Consider the following 24648-nt stretch of genomic DNA (forward strand, 5'->3'; position numbering starts at 1 on the left):
ATAAAATTCCAGTGATTGAAAATGATACATAGATCCTTATGTATCAAAACCAAAAGGGCAAAAGAAAAGAAAATTAAGAAAAAGAAAAAGAGAAAAAAAATCTATTTGTAAAAGAAGAGCTGGTTGAGACTATGCCTAGACTATGGATTTACTCATGCTTTCCTTCCTACGATAATCCTAATTTATTTCAAAATTAAATATTCACCAAAAAATGTTCTTAATATTTGCAAAATTACTGTGATGACTATTATATAAGTTTGAAAACTTGCTTCCGAATAATTGGCTCAGGATTTTTTTTTTTCCCCTGTCACCCTTCAGAAATAAGGAAAAAAATGCAGGCAAACTGTATTTATTTAGGTTTTACTCTTGTTATCTCACTTGTCTACAAGTGTGGTTAAACTCTTTAAGTTTTTTAACCAGCTTGGAAGGCAAACCTAAAAAGATTTTGGCACACTCCAGAGAAGTTGTTTGCCTGGAAAGTTGTAATGTATTACATGTATATCTTGGAAGAAATACCACCACTCTTGGGTTTGGTCTATTATAAGCCTGAAATCTTGATGGAACTCCACATTGTGCCCAACAAATCTTCCTTCAGTTTAAACAGCTCCCCAAACATTTCTCCCTTAACCACCACTAGAGGCTGCTCATCTTCTACATATGGAAGGTTTAAAACTTGAATCCCTTTTCTCCGGATCTGACCTTGAAGCTCAGCCAGTTTCTCTTGCGAGGCTGCCAGTTCCTTTACAATTTTTGTGTCTTTAGTTTCTGAAGCCTGGTTTCTTTTCTTACAAGATTCAAACATTATTTCCTAAGCTCTTTGGGGTATTTTTCTGCATAGAACCAAATTGTCTTCCAAATACATCAATTATTAGCATTTACTTCTTGAGTGTTTTACTTGCATCACTATAAGCAGCTCTTAGTTACTTCTGTTGGTTCAACTCTGGATGGCAGCTCTGTGGTTAATATTTCTCTTTGCATTTTGCCTATCTCATATTCAAACAGACTATAACAATTATATTTTCCATTGCAGACAAGCTCTCAGAGACTGAATAACTAAAGCTTGCAGCAGCTGGTAAGATTGCATCAGTCACCATTGGAGATGGTTCTTTCCCAATACACAAGGGGGGAAGGAATACTGTTTCTTATACTTCCAAGTCATATTACCTTCCCAAAATTGAATATAGAAAATGATTGTTTCTGTTTTATTATTTGGGGGGAGGGGTTGGTCTTCCAGCTCACAGATGGAAAGAAAAACAAAGGTCATAGTGTTGCTTCTCCCAATAACCACCTTTAAGATTAGTTGAGCTGATAGTAACTAGCCTAAAGTTACCCAGTGCACTTAAAACTGTTTTTTCCTGGTATAAATTCAACACTAATCACTTACAAAAGAGCCTTTATAAACTGGCACTTTCCAAAAAAAACACATAATCTTATTCTCTACGCAAAAGTTCACAAGGTACTTTGCTTCAGTGAAAGTCCGAAGGAACTACACTTTCATTGTGTTCCATGAAGCAACATAGTCCCTTATTTTTAAGACTGAAGCAAAATGACGGTGTTGCTTCTCCTCATTTTGGAGTTCCTCTCACTTTTTTCCACAGAGCTCATGCTACTGGGGAAAACTGAGAGAAGCCTTACTCATCAAGTGCTATTCACATGCCAGGCTGAGCAACTTTGGTGAATGCTGTGGGATCACCCATAATGTCCACTGAGGGTAATCAACTTGAAGCCTCCTTTAAACTCCTCACGGAAGGTTTTCTAGGTTGATAATGAATGCTGCCGGCAATTCTTCAGCATATGGTGTAGGCGACTACTCTAAAGCCCTGTTAACACCTGTTGAAGGTTTTCCAGAATGGGTAGCTTTTTCACATTACAATCAATCCTAAAGCTGCCCAGCCTGAAAATACTTAGCCAACACTTGGTGGGGAAAGTTAAGAGGAGTCCAGGCCCAAAAAGTTTGAGATCACCTGGGATAGCTTTTGCTTTACTTCATTGTATTGTATTGTATTGAACTGAATCTTGCCACCTCCATGGCACAGATCATCTTCTCAAAGCAACGTTCTCACCGGCCTTGTAATCTCTGCTTAGGTAGATACAGGACAGCTTGAAATGAAAGTTGCAAAGATTTTGATTGCAAAAATGGATTTAGTTAAAACGGTAACATATTTTATCTTAGCAAGTATGATTAGACACTTGCAGACTAAATTAATCCAAGCAGTTGTAAAGTGTTTGTATTGCCCCCTCAAAACAACATGCAGATCTCAACTTTATAGGCAGCCTGAATGAATGCCTATTTGATTCCTTAAGATGCAGACAAGTCAGTTTCAATTAACTGTCAAGTTCAAATTAATAACTTAACGTCATAACTGTGCAGCTTTCAGTACAAATAAAACCAGTATCAGGAATACATAATATGATTCCCCATCCCCTTACAACTTAGCCATAGTCATGGACTTCTATTGGTTCAATTTGCCTTATTCAGGGTGATAGTGATATACCAACTTTTACCCTCCAGGCTTCTAATTTTAGTCTTTATGAGGCTAAATCAAGAGTTCATGGAAAATACAAATGCATTTTGTGTTTATGTCTGGGGTCAGAAAAAAAGTTATAAAAATTATAACCTGGCTGTAAACAAAAACATTGCAAAATTTCAGAAGGATAAATGCAGATTTGAGGATAGGGCAGGGGTTGATGGAAAGAAAAAGGTTTCTAACATGTGGCAGGAACATTATCTTCACCTTCTCTTTCTCTCTGTTTTTATTTTGAGGGGGGGATGGTGGTACTGGTAAAAATAACATGGAAATAATGTTCTTGGGCAACAAAACAAGCAGACAAACTAAAAAACAACAACATTGCAGAAGGGTAAGCGCAAGAGCTGGGGAATTACAGGGAATAGAAAACTACTTAAAACATATCTGTCTTGCAAGAGTACTAAAGATGCAGAGAGTGCCCTAGAATAAAAGTGGATGTGTAGCAAATGGTGGCAGAAGCAGAAGGATTTGAACAGTCAGCATTTTTCAAATATTCAGTGCATCTAGGCCCCACAGTCTCCTCCCAGACCTTTACCTTTCTTTCTCCTGGGGGAAAAAGAACCCTACGGTATAACTCTTCAAAACCCTTCCATCAAAACCCTGGGGTTGGAGAGTCCTGGCTAAATCTGTCACTGTGATTATTAGAATTGTCAATCATCATGCTACATTCCCACCCCACCTTATTTCCTCCCTCCCCCCATACTGACATTTTCCTTCTGTGAGAAACTCAAGAACTCTATTACTTTTGTAGACATGTCCTGTTTCTTATCTGTGTCTCTGAATCACAAGCAACATTTTAGAGAGGGGGAAAGATTCAGATTCTGATTCAATCTGCTGTGGATGGCCCCTGGTTCGGTTTGAACATATCCCAAGCCTATTTTAATTGGTTTGGTTTTGCTAGTTTTAATACATATCACTCATAAGAATGTTGCTTCTATTCACTGATATACATTTTAAAAGTGAGCAAATGCACACACAGACATGCACCTCGTATTTTGCATTTTCAACATTCACCAACTTTTTGCTGTAACATATTGATGGAGGAACTTTTTCCCTTGAAGCAAAATATGGCAAAAGAAAAAGTTAAATATTTGGTATTATTGCTACCTTAAAAATGGCAGTGTATATATTGAGTTCATTACATCCTCCTTCATTAAATATTATAAAGATAAATGCCTTAATAATAAAGTATGATTCAAAATAATTAGGCAACTAGATTAAATACTATTACATTATGAGATGATTATTATAATGGTGTGCTCTTTTCAGACTGATGACAGGCTAGGCGTTCTTTGTAGGTTTTATTTCCTTCTGAAAAGAGAGTATTGGAGGCTGGGGATGTTTCTGTTTGAAAATAAAATGTGCACTTTATATCAAAGATGTATAGATTGGATATAAGGGCATTTTAAGCATGTATAAAATTATACTATAATAAACTAGTGTGCATATTTCTTGCAATATCTTCTTTTCAAAATGTCAGGGGGGCTTCAACAGGCTGATTTGAGACTGTCAATGGGAAGATCCAATGCTTCTCCTCTGGCACTCTCTTGCCAAGCTGCTTTTGGCCTCTAAGCCATTTGCTACCATTAAAAGAAAATGGGAGTAATGTTCAGAGCAGAAAATTGTGAATAGTAGAAAAATTAAATCCCCCTTCCAATTCCTGCTTGGAACTCAAGTTCTCTGCTAGCTAGCTTTCAAGTTCTTTATAGGTTCAACAGCACAAATGGTTCAGAGATGGATTTTCAAGGGCAAAGGAGATAGTACAGAATTTCCCTAAGACCCTTGGACTTCCACGCTTGGAAATTGATTTTACAGATTATCTCATTTATTGAATAATGGGAAGATTTACTTCTCCCAGACAGACCTAGATATTTATTTATTCATTTGTCATATTTATATACTGTAGTTGCCCATCTCACACAAAGGAACTCTGGGCAGTGCTTTGAATATGCAAAGAAGGTCAGTCTTTCTTCATTGGGACTGGTCTGAGATGCAAGGGACCCTGAGTTTTCAGGAGCCTTCTACTGTGTATTTAGGATTCTTCTTTCTGGAAAGTTTCTCTTACAGCATTTTAACTTCTCCCAGGCAGAGGGAAAAGACAGCTGTTGCTACTGCCATGGCCAATCTGTCCAGCTCCCAGATTAAGTGAGGCTAGGGATTTATGGAGATCAGGAAACCAGCAGTAGAGAGGTATATTCTCCAATCTGTTTGAGTTCTTTGCAGTCATTTGTTCAAGCAAAATTTCTGTTTGTAAGGAAAAAATGGATTTTTAATGATGGTATATCTTGACCTTATAAAGTGCATATGGGTAAATTCTCATGCATGAGCAAAAAACACCATTATGACACTCCTCGTATGCACAGCCCTATTTCGACTTCACCCTATGCAGGATAGCAATATTTTGAGGTTCAGCTATTATCCAGAATAAATACAACAAGATCCTCCTCCTCCTCCTCCTCCTCCTCCTCCTCCTCCTCCTCCTTTTTTTAAGAAGATAAACTGTTATGGTCAGTTTAGTGTACAACAGATGGAGAACAGCCTTTAGCAATGTGCAAAGAGTGTGTTTATGTGCTTAGGCAGTGATCCTTGTTGTTATAATACAGGTATTAAAAGTACTCAAGAGAATCTGTATTTTCATCTGTGAAGCATTGCAGAATATGTGAAGAGCATTAAGCTATGAGAAGTGAGCCTATATAGTACAGTATCTTTGTGGTTTGTTCTAAATACAAGCTCAGCACTTTTAACATCACACATCACTTCTTTGTGCTGCAGGGCACCAATATTGGGAGTTCAGTTAGAAGAGTTTGTAATACAATGATTTTTCTGCTAGCAAAGTGAGTTTTCTCCTATTCTGAGGGAGAAGAAAAATCAAATCCTGAGATTTGGGACCTGTGCTGAATGCAAAGTGCAAGAAACAAAGGCAAGTCCATGCTCTTTTTCTGTGCATTAAAACTTTTCAGAAATGTTATGTTATGTGCAGGAGCACACAACATTTCATCCTCAAATGTCTTACTGTATTTTCTAGAGTGCAAAATCATCATTCTTCAGCTGGTTGAGTATCTTTCTGGAAGTGAAACAAGGCAGTACAAAATTTGAGTGGTGTTGTTAGAAATCTGTACATTAAAAGAATCATAGCCATTTTTCAAAATTTCCTCCCCCTCCATTTGCCAATAGCTGCCAATAGCTTCCCCCCCGCCCCCATGTCTATTACTCACTCTGCTCCTCATTTATGAGATTGATAATTTCAGTTTCTTTCCTTCTGCCTTGTTCCCTGGCACACACAGAGAGAACATATGCTCTTGGACTCTTCTAGTAAGATGTAGTTAGATATGAGCTAGGCTTTGCCTACCCTCACAATGTAGTTCCTTATTATCCTTTCTCTTATAGTTATAAAGCCTGTTTCACTAATCTTTGTTCAGTCAGATACCTGATCTCAGAGATGGTTATGCGTACACACAAAACACTTCAACTTCCAACCCTGTATTCCTTACCATTAGCCATGCTGGCAAGGGCTGCCCAGAATTTAGCTCGGCCATATGTAGAGGTTCACTGGTTCTCATTCATTCTAAAGGCATGGAGGAGACACAGCTATATTTTGCTGAATGTTTCACTTAACTACATCTATGGTGCAATAAATTCCCATTTTTATCCCAACAGTAAAGATATTTGAATGCTTTTTTGTTTCTTTTATGGATTTACCTTTTTTCAGTAAGTGAATTTCTGGAAGTTTGATTTAAGATCATTGCTCAAAGTTCTGTAGTCTTATACCCACATGTAACTGGAATGCCTGTTTGAAAATGTTATTGGACTTATTATAAATTAAAAATATCTAAAGGCCATATTCTTCTCTTTAAACATACCCCACCACACAAATATATATTTCTGAGTGCTTTGTAACATATATGTTATACTACACTTCCATAATAAACAGCAAATCAAAACTGATTTGAAGACTACAAAAGTGAGCTGTAGCACACTCAGTGAGGGAATTTGTATCCTGAACTTATAAGCCACAAGAAATAGATGTTTATAGCAAAGGGACACTCCAAACCTCCTTTCTGGTGTCACTAATGCTCTGTAATAAAATATCAATTTCTACAGTCTCAAATATTATAATTTCTTCTATATGTAGAAAACTGAAATAATGATGGAATCAAGGGAAACCATGGGTCTTTATTTATCTGCTGTGGTTTCACACTAACTTCTAAGAAAGATGAACTCTGGAATCAGTAGCTGAGGTATGTTGGACATGCTTGAGAGATTTTTTAAAAAAAGGTAAAACAGATTAGTTCTGTTTGCTCGTTATAAATGTGGGACATGCAACCCTATGAGCACTCCATGTAACCACATTCCTTTGCTGACATAGGCCCCATGACATCTCTTTCATGCACATGTTCACTTGCAGGGCAAATGTCTGCAGCAGAGAAACATTTGTGTGTAGTGTTGCACCTATATTGACTTTTCAGCAAGCCACAACCCTTAAAACAGGAATGCCTGCAGTGGAAAGATGCCCTTGGAGTGACATCAGAGGGGGAGTGAGACTATGCAGACAAGTTGGCTGAACCTGTGTTGATTCTGAGTTGGGATGATGGTGTCTTTGCTGCAGATATTTGCTCTAGAAAGGTTAAAATTTGCAGGGTAAAAAAAAAAAAAAGAAATCCCTAGAGCATCATTGGCATGGGGATTGGGGTATGTGGAACATTTATGGATTGTGCACCCTTTATTTGTAATATCTGGACAAGACTCATGTCACCTCATAATTCAATTGCGTCCTCTCTGTTACAGGATAGTATATTCCCCCCCCCCAAAAAAAACACCTGTTCTAGCACAGGTGTAATAACTAAGATGCCTCTGACCTTTGACTGAATTTTCTATGCATTTCTCTTTTGGTGAACTATAGTTGCTAAGAAAAAAAAATAGAGCATTAAAGACATATACTGTTGCTAGTCATTGAGGTACATTGTGCTTGCATATTTAAAAAGATAATCCAATTGTTGCCACCTCTAAGTTCCCCTACCTGGTAGGTACTGTATGTTTTTGGTCTCCTGGTCTGGTTAAGACTGTGCTAGAAATATTAAGAAGAAATAAGCTCATGAGGACTAATGAATAGACACACAGCAGAAAAAAATCCCAGTCACAATTTGCCTCTTCTTTTGCTTCAAAATGTGCCTTGAGACTTTTGTTCTCTTCAGTCTTTCTCTCTGTAATTCATTCTGAAGGCTCTTGGAGATGCCTTAAGAATCAAGTAATGATTAAAGAAATATCATTTTATTTTAAGGCTTTATATGTGACTTTTCCATCATGTTTTAAGAAAGATACTGGCACCAACTTTCTTCATAATGTTCAATTCTTTTGTTAGGATATGTTCCTGAGCTACTTTTCCTCAAAAGAGACTAAACTGACTTTGGGTAATAAAGGATGTAAAACAAATCTATCCTAGAATTCGGAAGGCAGATTTTATGAGATTTGCTAAACAGAGCTTGCTGTGGTACAGACAACAGTGCTGTTCACTAATATTCACTTTTTTTTCCAAATCTATAGACACACAAAAACATTGGTTAGGAAAGATGCATTCAAAAAGGACATGCATTTCTGGAAGTTTCGTGTAAGAAAGAGTTGATCACATTTTGAACAAGAATCTCCATTAGGAAAATTTACATAAAGATAAACATCTGGAACATTTGCATTTAGAAAGAGTTTCTCACAATTAGTGGAAGCTGTATACAAAAAGTCCATGTGTTAGGGAAAGCTGTGAAATGAAACAAGCATTGATTTTTAAAAAGTTCTTTAAAAAAAGGATTATGACAAATCTATATGCACAACACTTACATGTATCTCTAGCACAGTGGATGTCTTAGCTTCTGGAATCATGTTTTGTTCTCTTGAAACTCATCCAGTTCCAAGCATCCATGTCATGTAAGCATTACATTTCCTGCATGAGGATTCATATAAACACAAAGCCAACTTCTGGGCTGGAATATTATATCTTTAACAAGATACCATCATTCACCTTGCTAGAGTTTTTTTTTTTTTTAATCTCTACCCCATGTTACCAAGATGGGCAACAATGCACACACAGACCTGGTGAACGAGGCTGAAAGATAAAGTAATTCTTCTGGCTCCATTAACCTCCTTTTGTCCCAATCTCTGTGCCTATATTTTGGAAGCAAACCTGCAAAGAAGTGTATGTGCCAGATAGGCTGCAAAAGAGTGAATGTAGAGGTTCCATGGCAGTGCATTAATCCCTATTTTATTTGTCTCTGTCCTTTTCTCTCATGGTGCACAGCAGCCCATCTGACCAATTGTGTCTCAAAGCCACACAATTTGCCCTTGAAGTGATTATAAACTCCACAGGAAACAGGCTCCCTCCTGCTGAGGTTATAAACTCAAAATGAGCATAAAGGGCTTTCTTTGGAAGTGAAATCTCTCCACTGAGAAAGTCTTCTATATTGTAAACTCCTTCTTCTTCTTCTCCTGTTTTTTTTTTTTTTTTTAATAATCATAGATATTAGCTTGTTAGTTCCACAGTGTCCCATATTAACAAAACTTACTATCCTGGTAGTCCATGAAAGCTTTGTGTTGGCTTGTCCTGTGGCTAAAAGGAACAGGCGAGTTGGATGCATTTTGTTATTAAAGCCTATCACTCAGGACTAGAGTTACCATGGCACATTTAATCCATCCAGAGAACTTAACAGTGGCGCCATGGCATGATATTCACAGGGGAATGCATCTGCAACAGAAGAGACGCCAATGCATTTGACTATATAGCCACCCATCCCTGGTCCACATCCCTGGTACTCCCTGTAGCTGTCGCTGTGGAACCAAACTAGGTTGCAAAGCAGAATAAAAAACAACACAGCACAAAGGCTAGAAGGCCATGCTTTGCCCTGTTGAGAAAAAGGATATAATGCCTGAACACAGCCCTTCCAACCTAAACATCCCCAAAAGAGCAAAGGCTGTGATGCCAGATAGTTCCATCTTCCACTCAATCTCAGCTCCCCTATTGTCTTGCAACACTAAGCCTTTACAGAGTCAGCACAGAAGTCATCCCAGCTATCCATTCAAGAGCCCTAAACAGTAGGTCAATAGCTAAATGGAGGCTGAAACTGAGAAATACTGGCTTATTAAACCACCTTCTGATAGCTAAATCAGACTTCCAGCTCATTGCTCAAAGCTTTATCCACTATATTAGTCATCACAGTAGTAATCTTAGTAGTGCTGTTTTTATTATTATTATTCCATAAATGTGCAGGGCACAGCATTTTATAGAGTAATACAGATAAAAAACAAGTATGGTTCTGGCTACTTGATGTGGTAGGATAGCCTTTGCCATCCCATATTAATTCTTGGTGCAACTTCTAGAATTTCCAGTCAATGGAGCCAAGGAATTCTGAGAGTTCCATTGCCAACACATTTGAAGTGCATGCAAGTTAATGAACGATGTTGCAAGGGTTCCTGATCTGAATCTTTCAGTCCTCTCCCCATCAGCAGCAGGAGCAGCCCATTGGCACAGCAAATGGCATGGCAGCTGGTACAGAATGCAGCAGCATGTGCACTCTCGGGTGTACCCCAGAATGCCCATGTAACAATATTGCTATGTGTAGGGAGTGAGGAAGGTGATCCTGATGGAGATATACAGGAACCATTTGTTGGGGTTCTGAAATGTGGACCCATGATGAGGAGAGAGGATTCATTCCTACCTTGTGGAGAGCCATGAGGAGAAGAGAGGCAAAATGAGGGAAACAGGAAAAAAGGCGGGCTCCAAGCCCCTCCCACACAAAGCAGCAAAGCTAGGCTGCAGCAAAGCCACCCCTCCCTTTGTGCTCGTGTGAGACAGGCTTGGTTGAAACCCCATATTTTCCAACACCATTGCCTGGCAAAAGGAGCTGAAGCATGTTTAAGTCCAGAATGGGATAACATTTGGACGCAGCTCAGGCAGACACCTCCCTAATTCACTGAGCTATAAAAAGGAAGAGGAGGTACAGCACAGTCAGATTGGCAAACTTCTATTATCAGAGCCAATCTCAATTAAAGTAGTTTTAGCTTTTGTGTGGAGTTGATTCCCCGGTCTAGTCTACCTAGTGGGGCTGATAACTGTGTGAGCTGCGCTGGCTTCCAGTATGTTTCTGCATGCAATTCAAGATGCTGGTTGTCACCAATAAAAACCTACATGGCATGGGTCCGGGGATACTTGAAGGACTGTCTAGGTCAGTGTTGTCCAAACTTGGCCACTTTAAGATGAGTGGACTTCAACTCCCAGAATTCCCCAGCCAGTCAAGTGGCCAAGTTTGGACAACACTGGTCTAGGTGGTTGCTGCCTGTACCACCAGATCTGGCAGAGTGAGCATCCTCCAGGTACCTTCCATGAAGCAGTGTCACCTGGTGGGTCCCAGGAAGTGTGCCCTGTCTGTCATGGCACCTGTCCTATGGAACAGCCCCCCCTCCCAAGGTATGGATGGTCCCAACTCTATTGGAGGCATGAAAGCTGGAATATTAGTTACTGGACTTTTGGCATGGGTATTCGTGATATTTTATTGGGGGCCTCAAAAGCCTTTGGATTTTGAGTTTTAATGAAATGTTATGTTTTTATTTTTTTCACTGTCCAGAGTTTCTTTGAATAGGTGGATCCCATATAAATTGGATGGATAGATAGATAGATAGATAGATAGATAGATAGATAGATAGATAGATAGATAGATAGATGACAGATAATAAGTCAGCATTTTTAAGCTAGTTTTTAATCCCTTGTGACCTGTTTCCTGGTGCAAGTGCAGAATATGAGTTTTCATGCTCCTTGCTGGATCCAAAGAGGAAGAACAATTGCAAAACCTCTGACTGTAGTTGCTTGATGGATTTTGAACTCAAGGTATCTTTGGCACAACCCACAATAAACCCAAATGGTTCAACTTAACACCAACTTGCATCCTAACTATTTACATCATAGCCTGTAGCTAGGTTACATTAATTTTTATGCATTATGCAGAACTGCTTAAGCAGAAGGCTAGCAATTGAAGACCTGAATATAGCATCTGTATGGCTCTTTTAACCTGATCCTCTCTGAAATTACTGCCACTAATGCCAACTTTATCCTTGTATTATCTTCCAATTTACTTAGAACAGTGTCTAAGCTATCAAAGTGCTTGCCTTAGATGCTGAACAAAGTACCTGATGATTTTTTAACACTGTGGCTGAAAGAATTAATTGACTGTCTGGTATGTGATTAACCATTAAACACTCCCCACACACCTCTACAGACAAAAAATAAAAATCAGAACAACTGGAGTCAATTCCTTGAGTTTTCACACTGCTACAACTGACTACATCATTTTTCTTGCAAGTAAATGTTCAATTGCATGATGCCTTAATGCAATAAATAAATGTGATAAATAAATAAAAACTGCATGATGACTGGCTAATGATCTTGATCAGAAACAGTTCTGCAAGGCAGAACATTCAGTAAAAATGATGTGCAGGGCCAGTCCTGCCATTAGTTAAGAAATAGGGAACCTATGACCTTCCAGCTATTAAAATTACCACAGCCCAAAGAGCCAATATTGAGGGATACTAATGTTGTAGGTCAGAAATATTTGGAGGACCTAAGATTTCCCACCCTTGAACTGACATACCTTGAACTGAGCAAACTGACCTTATTGCCTTATTTGCAGATTCTAGATACAAAAGGGAAGCATGTTGCCAATTATTTACTATACTACTATTAATATATTTTTTTATGATAGGGATAATAATTCTGATAGACTTTGAAATGATACCATATAATTTTGGCTTGGGCTCTGTGCTATAAACTCTAACATTGCTTTGGATGACATTTGCTGTTTTGCATCCAGTAACCACAAATCTTGGGCTGACTCTAGCACTTGTCCCACATAATGGTCAAGGAAAGGTCTTCTGAGTTTACAGTATGTGACAGAATAGTATAGGATTCCACAGATACAATTCCCAAGAAGCAGAGTGGAATTAAAAAAAAACAAAAACTGATCTCTGCATCCGTTTAAAAAAAACAAAACACTGTAGCAGGAGAGTCCTAAGTACTGAGTTTGAAAAATTGATTTAAGGAATCAATTAATTGCTTTAAGTCATGAAGTGACTTAATTGGCTGATAGGCTTACTTAATTTTCCAAGGTTTTAGATTCTGGCCTTTAAGGTAGGATACTCTAAGTACTGATTCAAGGCTGAGAAAGGAATAAAGGTATTTTGCATGGGAGTGAATTTTCTGAGATATAATAGGAATAAATCTATGATTAATTCAGAGATCACTATCAAGTTTCAAAATTAGGGCAAGGACCTTTTCCCTTTTGTTTATATCTGAGTATAACAAATAGTGTGTGGGTCAGATATTAACCAATTCTGAGCCATACTAGCTGTTTCAATCATGGATGAATTGACACACATATCAGCCTAGAATTATAGCTAATAAAATTTATCTGCATGCTGGTAAGTTTAGGAGCATTGTTTTTTTGTAATGAAACTGAGAGGCCAAAGAGCTTAGGAACTGTTTGTTTAGTCATAATCTACAGCAGTGTTTCTCAACCTTGGCAACTTTTAAGATGTGTGGACTTCAACTCATGCTGGCTGGAGAATTCTGGGAGCTGAAGTTCACACATCTCAAAGTTGCCAAGGTTGAGAAACACTGATCTGCAGCATCATTAATAGAATCTTTATAATGTTAAAATAGAAGATTGTTCAGTATTTGCATTAATTCCTCATCCCAGAAAAGCAGTGGCAGTTAAGAGAACTGTTGACAGCAGTTACATTCTGTTCTTTTATTGACAATCAACTGTACCATGATCATTTACATTAGAGAAAAACTCTGTCCACTCTTGAATTGCTTGGTCAATGTTGTATATGCAGACATACAGGGACTTGGCACACTAGATTTTCTTATCCTGAAATAAAAGGCCAAGGAAGGACATTGTAATAGGACAGACTATACTAAGCAATCAATATGTAGTGCCAGTGTATTATATAGGTAAATATCTCCAAATATCTTTTTGGTCAATTTTCCTGCCCTTAAGCTTTCTATCTATGTAGTAGGTTGATGAAAGGTTTCTCCCCCCCCCCCCCAATTTGGGGGGAATATGGCCCATTTATTAATTAGGAGATATATGAGATAGCTAGATATCTTTAAATTTTGATTCTGCTACTTTTACTTTGGTATAAAGTTATAAACTGAAGCCTTAGTCATTGTACATTTGAAAACTCTACAAAAGATAAATTTTGTAGACTTCTCCTGTCCTTAGCATGCTAGTCTTATACCTCATTGCTTAACAAATAGGAAATTATAAAATATATAACCCACTAGTGAACTTTTCCACTTAAAGCTGTCCAGATAGTTGACTTTCTTCTAATACTTAGAGTCCTTATTCAGAGGCCTTCCCTATAGCCATCAGCTTTGGCTCCTCCCCCCTCCCCCCAATCCTCAGTAGCATTGTTACACTGCCACATAAGTGTCTTCATTGCTACCCTCTAGATAGGACTCTGCACACTCTTGGATGAGTGCACAAAAATGGGAGCTGCCAAAAGTCACAGTCAGCTGGCAGGCTCATTCTTCTCTTCGTCCCCCCCCTTTTTTTTTTATGGTGAGGAAAAAACTCCAGTTGCTGTTCAGGAGAGTAGCAAAGCAGCCTTTCAGAGCAGCCAGAAATGACAAGGTAATACCTCCAATGCCTTGGCTTTAGAAGGGAACTCTGAACAGCTGGGAATCAAGACAAGATGGGAGCTGCTCAGTGGAGACTCTCTTCAGAGTAATTTCTATGTAGCAGCAGCTGAGTCAGAAAGTAATCAGCTCCATGTGCTAATACCTGTGCAAACTTGTTGTATTGTGGAAGTAAAGAAGCAGTGAATTTGGTCTCAGTTTCCATTTGGTGGGAGAAGACCTGATTCTGTTGTAAAGCAATTAAATTTAACTTGATATGGATGATATGTATTTGTGTAGATACTAGACTAATTGGATTGGTGAAACTAGTCATATAGGTAATATTCTCCAAACAGCCCCTCTTAAGATCAAATCTCTAGTCTCCATACTCATATTTATGAGTTCAATATTTGCTTTCTCCTGTATTCATTTGGAATTCATTGTCTTTATTAACCTTTCCACAGAACATACTGTGTGCTGGTGTGCACAGAAAATGGAACACAAAGAGTCATAATCAGTAGTTAAATATTACCATGGGGCCCTTGAATAAATATACATACACAGATAAAGCAAGATTAGTTATAAACACTTATTTATTTTGGAAATACCTGTGGAAAATATCTACTGATATTAGCCTAGCTCTAATCAGCAATTATATATAACTACAAAGACACAATTGCTATCTAGCACAGAGATATAGTAGGGAATATTGTCAAAGCATATCTATAAAACAGTTTACAAACACCCTGAAGAATCATTAAAGTTGATTTTCTTTCTCTTCCAGTCTTAAGTAAAAAAAAAACTTGGTTTCAGTTTAGCCTATCTCTAAAGCCTCTTGTTTTCATAGAATTTTATGGAAAATTACTTTAGCTCTCTGACCTCAGAAAGTAATTTTAATATGGGTGGGAGTGAAGAAGTGGAGAAAGTATATCACTAAATATATTATTGTTATTCTGTATTCTATGATGTAACACACTTAGTGGTCATGACATAACATATGATACTAATACACTTTGGCATAATAAGCAAATTCAACTCACTTAGAGCTGCTTTAGGTTTAAAAGAAATGCAGTTGGCCAAATTCCCACTCTTTATGGGCCTAGAGCCTCTCATCATCCCTAGGAACACTTGTTCTCCACATAATTCTGCTTAGATATCTTTTCTACTGGATGTGATTTATTAGCTATGTTCTAGAGTACAAAGAAAAATAAAGTTGTGGTCTTCAGTAACAACATTTAAAAGCAGTTTTCTAACCAACTAGAAATGTGTGTCAATTCCTGGTCAAAACCCACTGAAGATAAACATTCTACAGAAATTCACTTATCAACTACCCTACATGATGGTCTCTTTAGCCCATCATACAGCATTTGACTCTCAAGTACAAAATAAAAGGATATACACAAGTATATTCAAATCTGTATAATTTGCAAAGGTCATACAATTCAGCTTTTCCTGAATTAGCATTTATTTGGCACATTGATTTTATTTCTCTCTCTTATTTACAGAGGCCTTAAAAAACACATACAACATTTATCTGTTTTCTCTAAGCAGCTGAAAATGATCAACAAGACAATGGGAAATAAACATTGATAATTATAAATGTTCAGTGCTATTATGGCTTCAAATTTCCAGCCTGTTGCTTTCCGCTCAGTAATAAGAAAATAAATCTGCACTCTTTGACTTGCAGTGTAAATAATGCTGGGTAAACGAATTCCTTGTCCTACACACTTACTTCCCCCCAGTTGTTTGGACAGCTCACAGCAGTTGCCATCAGAGTCAATCCTAACTACCATCAACCCTCAGCTTTATTTCTCTTCCTGACACACTTCTTTTGTCCTTTCCCAGATGTCCTCTGTTACACAGAGAATTCTTGAAACAGGTGCACCAGTGCCTGGAAATGCCAGCAGAAAATCAAGGAAGTTTATCTGTTGGGAAGAAAAGGACTTTGACATCTTTTTTACCTCATAGCCAGGAACCATAATGCTTATAACAAATTTCTTTAAAATATTCCTTTTTTCAGGTACACAGTTCAGAACATTTTTATTTTTTGGACATTTCAGACTGCAGCCTGGTTCAAAGGAGAAACTGTAACTGCTGTAGAATGCTTTTTAATTGTTTTTTAGGAACAGTTTCAGTGATGGTAGAAGATGAGGTAAACTGTCAGGACAAACTCTTCATCCTCTTTGGGTGATCTACTGTCAGTGCACCTACAAATAAAGGGAACTCTCCTTTGACTTTGTCATTCATGATGAGTGGCATCAGGATACATAGATTCATATATATGCACAGAGTTGTTCACTCAAATAAATTAAAGGTACTGGATAAAAGTTCTATTCATGCATGACTGCAGAAGCTAACATATGCTATACTTCTACACCAATATGATGGAAGTAATAAAAACAAGCCTTCCAAATGTTAAGCCATATTTACAATGCTCCAGTTTGTAGTTCAAAAGATACTGAATCCATCTACCTCTAGACAAAAAACTATTCAGCTATATATTAGTGCCCTATTTTCTTTAAAGTTCCTCCTCCAATCAAGAAATACACTGCAGACTAACACTTGGTACAGCAGCCATGAAGGCCTTGGAAAAGATATTCAAATGTCAGGATGTGTCTATACCTACCAAAATCAGAATAGTGAAAGCCATGGTACTCCCTGTGATGCTCTATGGAAGTGAAAGTTGGACTTTGAAGAAGCAGGATAGGAAGAATATTGACGCTTTTGAACTTTGGTGTTGGAGAAGACTCCTGAGAATACCATGGACAGTCAAGAAAACAAACCAATGGATCATTGAACCAATCAACCAAGAGTTCTCACTTGAGGTACAATAACTAGGCTCAAATTATCCTACTTCAGACATATTGTGCGAATATCCAGCTCTCTGGAAAAGGTTCTAATGCTAGGAAAGGTAGAAGGAAAGAGAGGAAGAAGACGATCAGTTGCAAGGTGGATGGACTCAATTACAATGGCAATTGGTGCACTATTAGAAGATCTGAAATACCAGGTTAGGGATATATTGTCACAGAGAAAATCTATCAGTGTGGTCGCTAGGAGTCAAAAATGACTTGATGGCACATAATCAAAAATCCTCCTTCAAAACTTTTCCTTTTCCGAGAGGGCGGAGCTGGCGTCGCGGCGATACGGCGGGCGATCCTGGGCTCCCAGGATCGCAGCCGATATCTCCTCCCCCGGACGGTCCCGATGGACCTAAGCCGTCCCGTAGAGATGGCGATCGCAAAGGGCGCATCCCGCGGATCTCAGGGACGCCGCAAGTCCCAGATTGATCCCGGGAGAAGCTCTTGAAGCCGGCGGAGGAGAGGCAGCCAAAATGGCTGCGAAAGCCAGGACAGCTCCAAAGGAAGAAGGAAGAGAGGGGTGTCAACTGGGTGAGATGGACTTTTACTATTTAACTATTCTTAGAGAACACCTTAAGTAACTTAAAGAGATTTTTAAAAGTGAAGAAAAGTGGATTAAGCGGCGAGATTGAGCCTTATAAAAAAAGGGGGGAAAATTTTTTTTCTTTTCAACTTTCCCTTTTTAGTGGAATTGGCAAGATGTTTTTCTCTTAAAAAAATATATTTTTAACTGGATTGGCTTTTTCTTTTTAATACTCAATAACTCTTTATCTTAAGCCTTTTTTTTGACTAAGATTTCTTTATTGTTATAAGAAATTTATACTTTTTGATTTTGAAATGGGGAAAGTGGAGTTAAGAGAAAGTAAATGAAAGAAAGTTGCACTGCCATCTAGAGGCTCGACATAGTGCTTTTTTTCTTCTATTGTGACGCATGCTCAAGGACCCTGTGCTTACTAAAAAGATAGTGGGATGTGCATGTTTATACAGGTGCCATCCGTAACTATAAACAAGAAAGTGGAGTTGAAAGCGATTTTGAAAATATCAAGATGGAAAGTTTGAGCTAGTCACAAGAGCCCTGATTAATGGCAGTAGCTCTTCTTTCTGCTAGAAGCTCTGCTTTGCTCTCCATTCCCCCCTCAGTTGGATTTTTTTTAAAGAGACTTAGTCTTTTCCCTCCTCTTCTTTTTTTTTTTTTCTCCTCTTGCTTTTTTTTTTCTTATTTTTGGCAAGAACAAAGATAAAGAATCCTTTGACTCAATGAAGGTTTATCAAGATAATAAACTATACGAGAAACACAATGCAGAAAAAGATCTTTAAACTATTGAGGATGACTATAAAAAACTGGAAGAAGAGCTGCAGAAATTCCCGCAAAAAGAAAAAGAAAAAAAGATATTAAAGCTAAAATGGACTTAATTAAATATAAAACGGGATCAATGGAAAAGGAAGAAATAGTACAAGAAATCAGAAACATTAAACAGAATTATTGTGAGGCTTATAAATTGAGAATTAAAAGGGTTAATCAACTGATAAATGAAGAGGGACAGACTTGTTCTTGGCACTGAGGGTGAGAAAAAGATTATACAAGATTATAATGGAAAATCATACTAAGAGAATGCACAAAAAGAAGAAGTAAAACAATATTGAAAGAAACTACTTCAGATGTTTAAAGAAGAAACGAGGGGAATACAACAATGATGGAACTGACAGAAGCTTCAAAAAGCAGAATGTTTGAAAGGACATTTATTATTGCTTTCTCTTATCCAATAATATAGAAAAAGGAATAAACAGCTAGATATTTTGGGATATTGAATGAAAAGGGTGAACTCAAAATTATGCAAGCGCTGGAATAAAGTATAAATTTGAGATATATAGTTAAAAATTGTATTTGATTGTAAATGTTTCAAGAGATTAGACTAAAATTTATACATGGTTGAATATAGTAACATATAGATTTTAAACTAGAGACATTTTTGTTGAAACATGTAGTGAAGAATCTGGTTAGAACTGTAACCCGGTAAGAACTGTAACTGATATTGTAACTGATACTGGTTAGAACTGTAACTTTTAAGAATTGGAAAAATTAAAAAGTACTTATGCAGGAGGAAGTTATTGAAAATTATGGAATGTGCAGAGATGAGTTAAATTGAGATTTGAAATTAGAGTAAGAAGATAAGTAATTTTATATGACACTGAGAAAATATAGTAATGTAATGGATTAGGAAATTTTATAATAGAAATTTGATATTAATTATTATATATATACACATATAATCGATAGATGAAAATGTATTACTAATCCTATTGAAAGTTAAAATTTCTTGTAATAAATGATTCTATAGATTAGATATGAATGATTAATAATTGTTAATTGATAAGTATACAAGTATATTTTGAATAGATGATATGAGAATTTAAGATTATGAAAGGGGCACCAACGAGTTGGTAACTGGTTGACACACGGTATAAAATGGAAGATGCTTTTTTTTATGCCTTTCTATGTTTTTGTTTGTTCATGTATGTTTTGTGTTTGTTGTAAAAATAAAAAAATATTAAAAAAAAAAAACTTTTCCTTTTCCGTTGATTACAATGTGGAAGAAATCTTACTATGTCAAGGGAAACCCTAAGGATGCAATCCTATGAATCCTTCCTTGGTAACAAATCTTACTCAACACAGAGGTACTTATTTCTACATAAACTGGTGTGAGAGCATGTTCTCTAATGCAACTTATTATTTTGCTCTATGGGCCATGGGGTTATTTTCCCTCATGGCCATGTTTACTTTTTAAAAAATGTGCTGAACCTTATATCCTATTTGTGAACATGCTAGAATTACTGAGACAGTGTTTTGGAGAAGAAACCCATTTATCCCAGCATTATTTACACAGCAAGTAATTAACTTGCCAATATGGATCTGTATATCATATTTTGCACAGTCAGCCAAGAAATTGCTCAGAAGTTGAATCTGTGCCAAGCCTATTCATGCTTTCATACACATACTCACAGAGAGCAAGAGCAGTGAAACCTAAAACCAAGCAGCTTAGCTTATTTCAGACTAAGGAATGGGAAGAAACCAGCAAGGAGGGGAAAAGATTGTATCCTTGACTATTGTATGAAGCGTTAAAGTGCTCACACTTGCAAGAGAATCTTTTAATGGTTTGTGATTTGATTTTTGATTTTTTTTAGAATCTTTTAATGGTTCATGGTATGATTATTTACTTGGCATTCTTTCTTTTTTTTTTTTAATTGAACCCAAATTGACTCAAATGCAAAGTGGCAAGCATTTTTTTCTTCAAGAAAATCTCAAAAGGGTTTTCATGTTCTGTGCTTAACTGTTTTGAGCTAAATGTCTTCTCACTGTAGTGTTGGTATTATGCTGGCTTTTCACCACAAATATTTCCATCTATATGTGATTCCCTTTTGTGCAGTTACATAGCATACATAGAACATAGTGTACCTGTCTCCTAGGCTGGCTTCATGAAGGGAATAATGCTACTTGTTGATCTGTAGTCTGACCAGCCTAACCTAAATTCCGTGCATCTATGATTCCATGATCTCCAGTCCTTTGGTGCAGGTTAGTCCTGGGCCTGAGAAAGAATCAGTATTGGACACAAATAATTAAGGGCTTATGGTGGAACAGCTGGCATGCTAATGAAACTAATGTGGCTACTGCACATCCAGCATGAGACCAAGAGAAGAGCTATGACACATCATGAAGCAGATGTAACTTCTATATATGTCTTCAGATTTTCATACCCACATGGTTGCACATGCAGGAAAACACTAGGAAGAAAAAAAAATGAGGAAACTCAGAATTCAAGAATGTCACTTAATAAAGATCTCCATCACCATATCAAGCACGTCAAGGCAGCTCACAAACAAACCATAAAATAACTTTCAAAATCATTCAGCTACACATAGTGCCAGCTTCAGCAAGGCAGAGGCGAGAAGGACTCTATTCTTAAGCTAATCAGTTGGGCACATCATGTAGAGAAGCTTCAGTGAAACAAAAGTATGTGAGTGACTTTGGAGAACAGCAAGGCTTCAAAGCCAGCTGTTGCACAAAACAGAGTTGGGAAAAGGCACTTTCTCCGTACCTCCTGCAAAGATGATCTGTACTAAAAGCAAGCTGGGGCAAGAGAGCAAGGAGACCAAGATCACTGAAAAGCACTCAGGTAGGTGCTGTTAATGAACAGGAGGGAACTGGGGTTTTCATGTTCATGATGAACCCAAAATAGGGTTTCAGGCAGATCAACAAATAGCAACTCCATCCTGCCTGTCTGTGTACCCAAAGAGGTTGTTATTCTAACCTCTGAGACAGAATATTCTGTATGCAGTTCTGTCCTTTTCTAGCAGCAATAATAATAGTGATGGTGGTGTTGGTGGTGGTGGTGGTGGTGGTGGTGAGGAGGAGGAGGAGGAGGAGGAGGAGGAGGAGGAGAATCAATAATTTCCTGGCATTCCATGACACCTGAAGTCTGCTGCTTGTGGCATCATTTCACTTTGCTTTTCTGGACTGACCTATCCCTCTCTGTTTCCTTACCATCATCCATCCTCAACTAGAGGTCACATTGCATTTCTTTCTTGGCTTTGAATATAGCATTCGTTTAGAACAGTGTTTCTCAACCTTGGCCACTTTAAGATGTGTGGACTTCAACTCCCAGAATTCCCCTGGGAGAAGTCCACACATCTTAAAGTGGCCAAGGTTGAAAAGCATGCTTTAGAATAAGAAACTTCCAAACCACTTTTCTCCATTTTCTTATACTGTATATGAGATCTTTTCAAAGCAGCCCACATATTTTCAATCTTTTGGCAATGTTTATCTGCTCCTCCCTCTAACAAACAGATTGCATCCCTAGTTCTGATTGGGCTGCTGAGAACAAATAGCTCATTGCAAACTAAAAGCTAAAGCCAGACCCATGATATTGATTTCAGAAGGGGAGAAATAGTAAAGACAGTGGGACAATTTTCCATTCCGACATGAAGTATGACTTTAAAGTCTCCAGATTGGCAACAATCTTTCTAGACCATGCATTACTGATGATCAAAATGGGTTACTATGCTTCAGTAGAAGCCTGCACTGAACTTTGCAGAGCTCCTTCAACCTTTAGTCTCTAAATGGCTAAACAATAAATCATGTTGACAATTACTTCCACATCTATTGGCAGTAATCCAGCAGCAGTGTGAAAAGTACTCCACACAATATGTGTGGCATAGCCAATACCCATTAGCTATCGGCCGGGTTTCTCCACTGGCTTATACAACAGGCTCTTTCCCCCAGAGAACCTTTCTTCTCCATACTGAATTAAAAATATTAGTGCAAGCACTAATCATTTGTCAGCCAACTCATTTTTTCTTTCTTTCTATAAAGGACATACTATCAGATGATAGTTTTCTGGACAATTGACTGTAGCTGGAAATTAGAGTGGACTTCCATTTTATCATTTTATTTAGTCCAATTTATAAGCTATCTCACTTGCAATTGCAACACTTGACAACTTATAAAATGTACAAAACGGGCATTTAGATCATTTGGAGGAAGATTTTATTCTATTTATGAAAATTTTATAGCACAGAAAGAAATGATGTAAGCATTGCCTGAGCTTGGAAATTGTTTGTACTAATCATAGATATTTCTATTTAAGCAAAGCCTAGAATACATATAGGATTACAGCTGTAGCCACACAGAATCATTGAGATTTGAGCGGCATACCAGTTTATTATTATTATTATTATTATTATTATTAAAAATTATTTAAATGTGCTTGTTTGTTTTGCAGTATTTATAGCATCACACCGCCAAGAATGCCGAAGGACTTTGAGTGGTGTACAATATCAAGCAAAGAGAAAATATTTATTATTTCTATATTTAGAAAATGTATATGGCTGATCGTCTTACATGGGAATTTTGGGCAGCTAACAATAACCAACTAAAATAATAGTAAAACCTAGTCAAACAAAAACCACAGAATTAAAATAGTCATAGTACAATAACCCTGGCAGTGTAAAATTCAACTGCACACACCACAGCTATGTTGGGTTCCTCCAACGTCTGGCCTAGTACCTGGGAGAAAACTCAGATCTTCACAGCCTTCCAAAAAGCCAAGAGGGGCAGGACCCTCTGAATCTCAGGGGAGGAAGGCTGTTCCATAGAGCAAGTACTATGACAGAGAAAGCACAACTCTTGGTCCCATAAGATGACATTGTTTAATAGAGGGGTCCTGAAGTGCACCCATCCTGTCAGATCCAGTGGGATGGCAGGAACCTTCCATATAGGTGGTCCCACAAGTAACCTGGCTCTGTGCCATGCAGGGCTTTAAAGGTGATGACCATCACTTTGAATGTCACTTAGAAGCATATTGGGAGCTGGTGCAGCTCACACAATTGTGGCATAACCCAAGGAAAACTTTTACACTAAAACTGCACGCACCACTGCATTCTGGACCAGTTGGTGCTTTTGAGCACTTTTCAAGGACATCACCATATACAGTCCACTGCTGTAATCCCATTGGGAGGTGACTAGGACATGAGTGACTATGAGCAAGGCCTTCTAGTCCAGAAACTGGGTATCATTAGCCTATTGACAATTTCTCACTCTGTGTCAACAGACAATGTTACCTGGTGGTTTCATGTAGATGTTAAATAGGAGTGGACAGAGAGCTGAGCTCTGAGGCACTCCATACAGGAAGGGTGCAGGGTTAGTTCTAACACTCCGGAACTGGCCATGGAGGAAGGAGGAAAACTATTGCAAAACATTGCCCCGACTCCTAACCCCTTAAGCCAGTCCAGAAGGATGCCATGATAAATGGTACTAAAAGCCACTGAAAGATCCAGTAAGGTAAGGCAAGGATGGAAATGCACATGCTGAGGTCCTTCAAAAGTCATCCAAAAGCATAACCAATGCCATCTTGGTACCATAATGTGACCTGAACCACAGCTGAAAAGGGTCCAACTAATCATGGACATAAAACATAATAATTCATAGCTCAATCACAATCAATATCAATCAATAATCACATAACAAACTAAGATAAAACCAATATACCGATAACCAGTCAGCTGTGACTGAAATCACATTGAAAATAAAATCATGTTAGGCCTAATTAAATTTTAACCTTTACTTTGCTCTATTATAATTTCTAAAAGAGCTGCTTTAAGCCTGATCAAGTGCTTGGCCAGTTATGTTTTTGAAGCTTTTTCTTTTCTTTTTCTCTAAACAACAGGCCCTTCCCCTGCTCTATAATAAAGCAATTTTTTAAAAAAATCAAAAAGAAGCAAACTAGAGTATATTTGATGATGCAGAATGAACAGTTGTTTTTCTTTAGATCCTGACCATAATCCTTTGTTTCCTTCATTTTATATATTGAACTTTTTTTAAAGTACCTTTAGCAAAGAGTAAGCTTTTAACTGATTTAGATTGAAATCAGTGATCTTAAGGCATTTAGGGAGAAATTCACACAATTTTTAGCCCTTGCTTGAATGCTTATTGATGCTATTTCAGTCAGCATTTTCCTGACTATCTGACCGTCTACCAAGTCCTTAGTTTCCAATTTCAAAAGTTATTGTTTTGTTGAGCCAATTTACTTGGGGAAAATGCAGGCTACAGATGCAG

Source organism: Python bivittatus, unplaced genomic scaffold (assembly GCF_059951505.1).
Source record: "Python bivittatus isolate LINGU-HERP-01145 unplaced genomic scaffold, Pbiv_v1 ctg000700_np1212, whole genome shotgun sequence".
NCBI lineage: Eukaryota > Metazoa > Chordata > Lepidosauria > Squamata > Pythonidae > Python > Python bivittatus.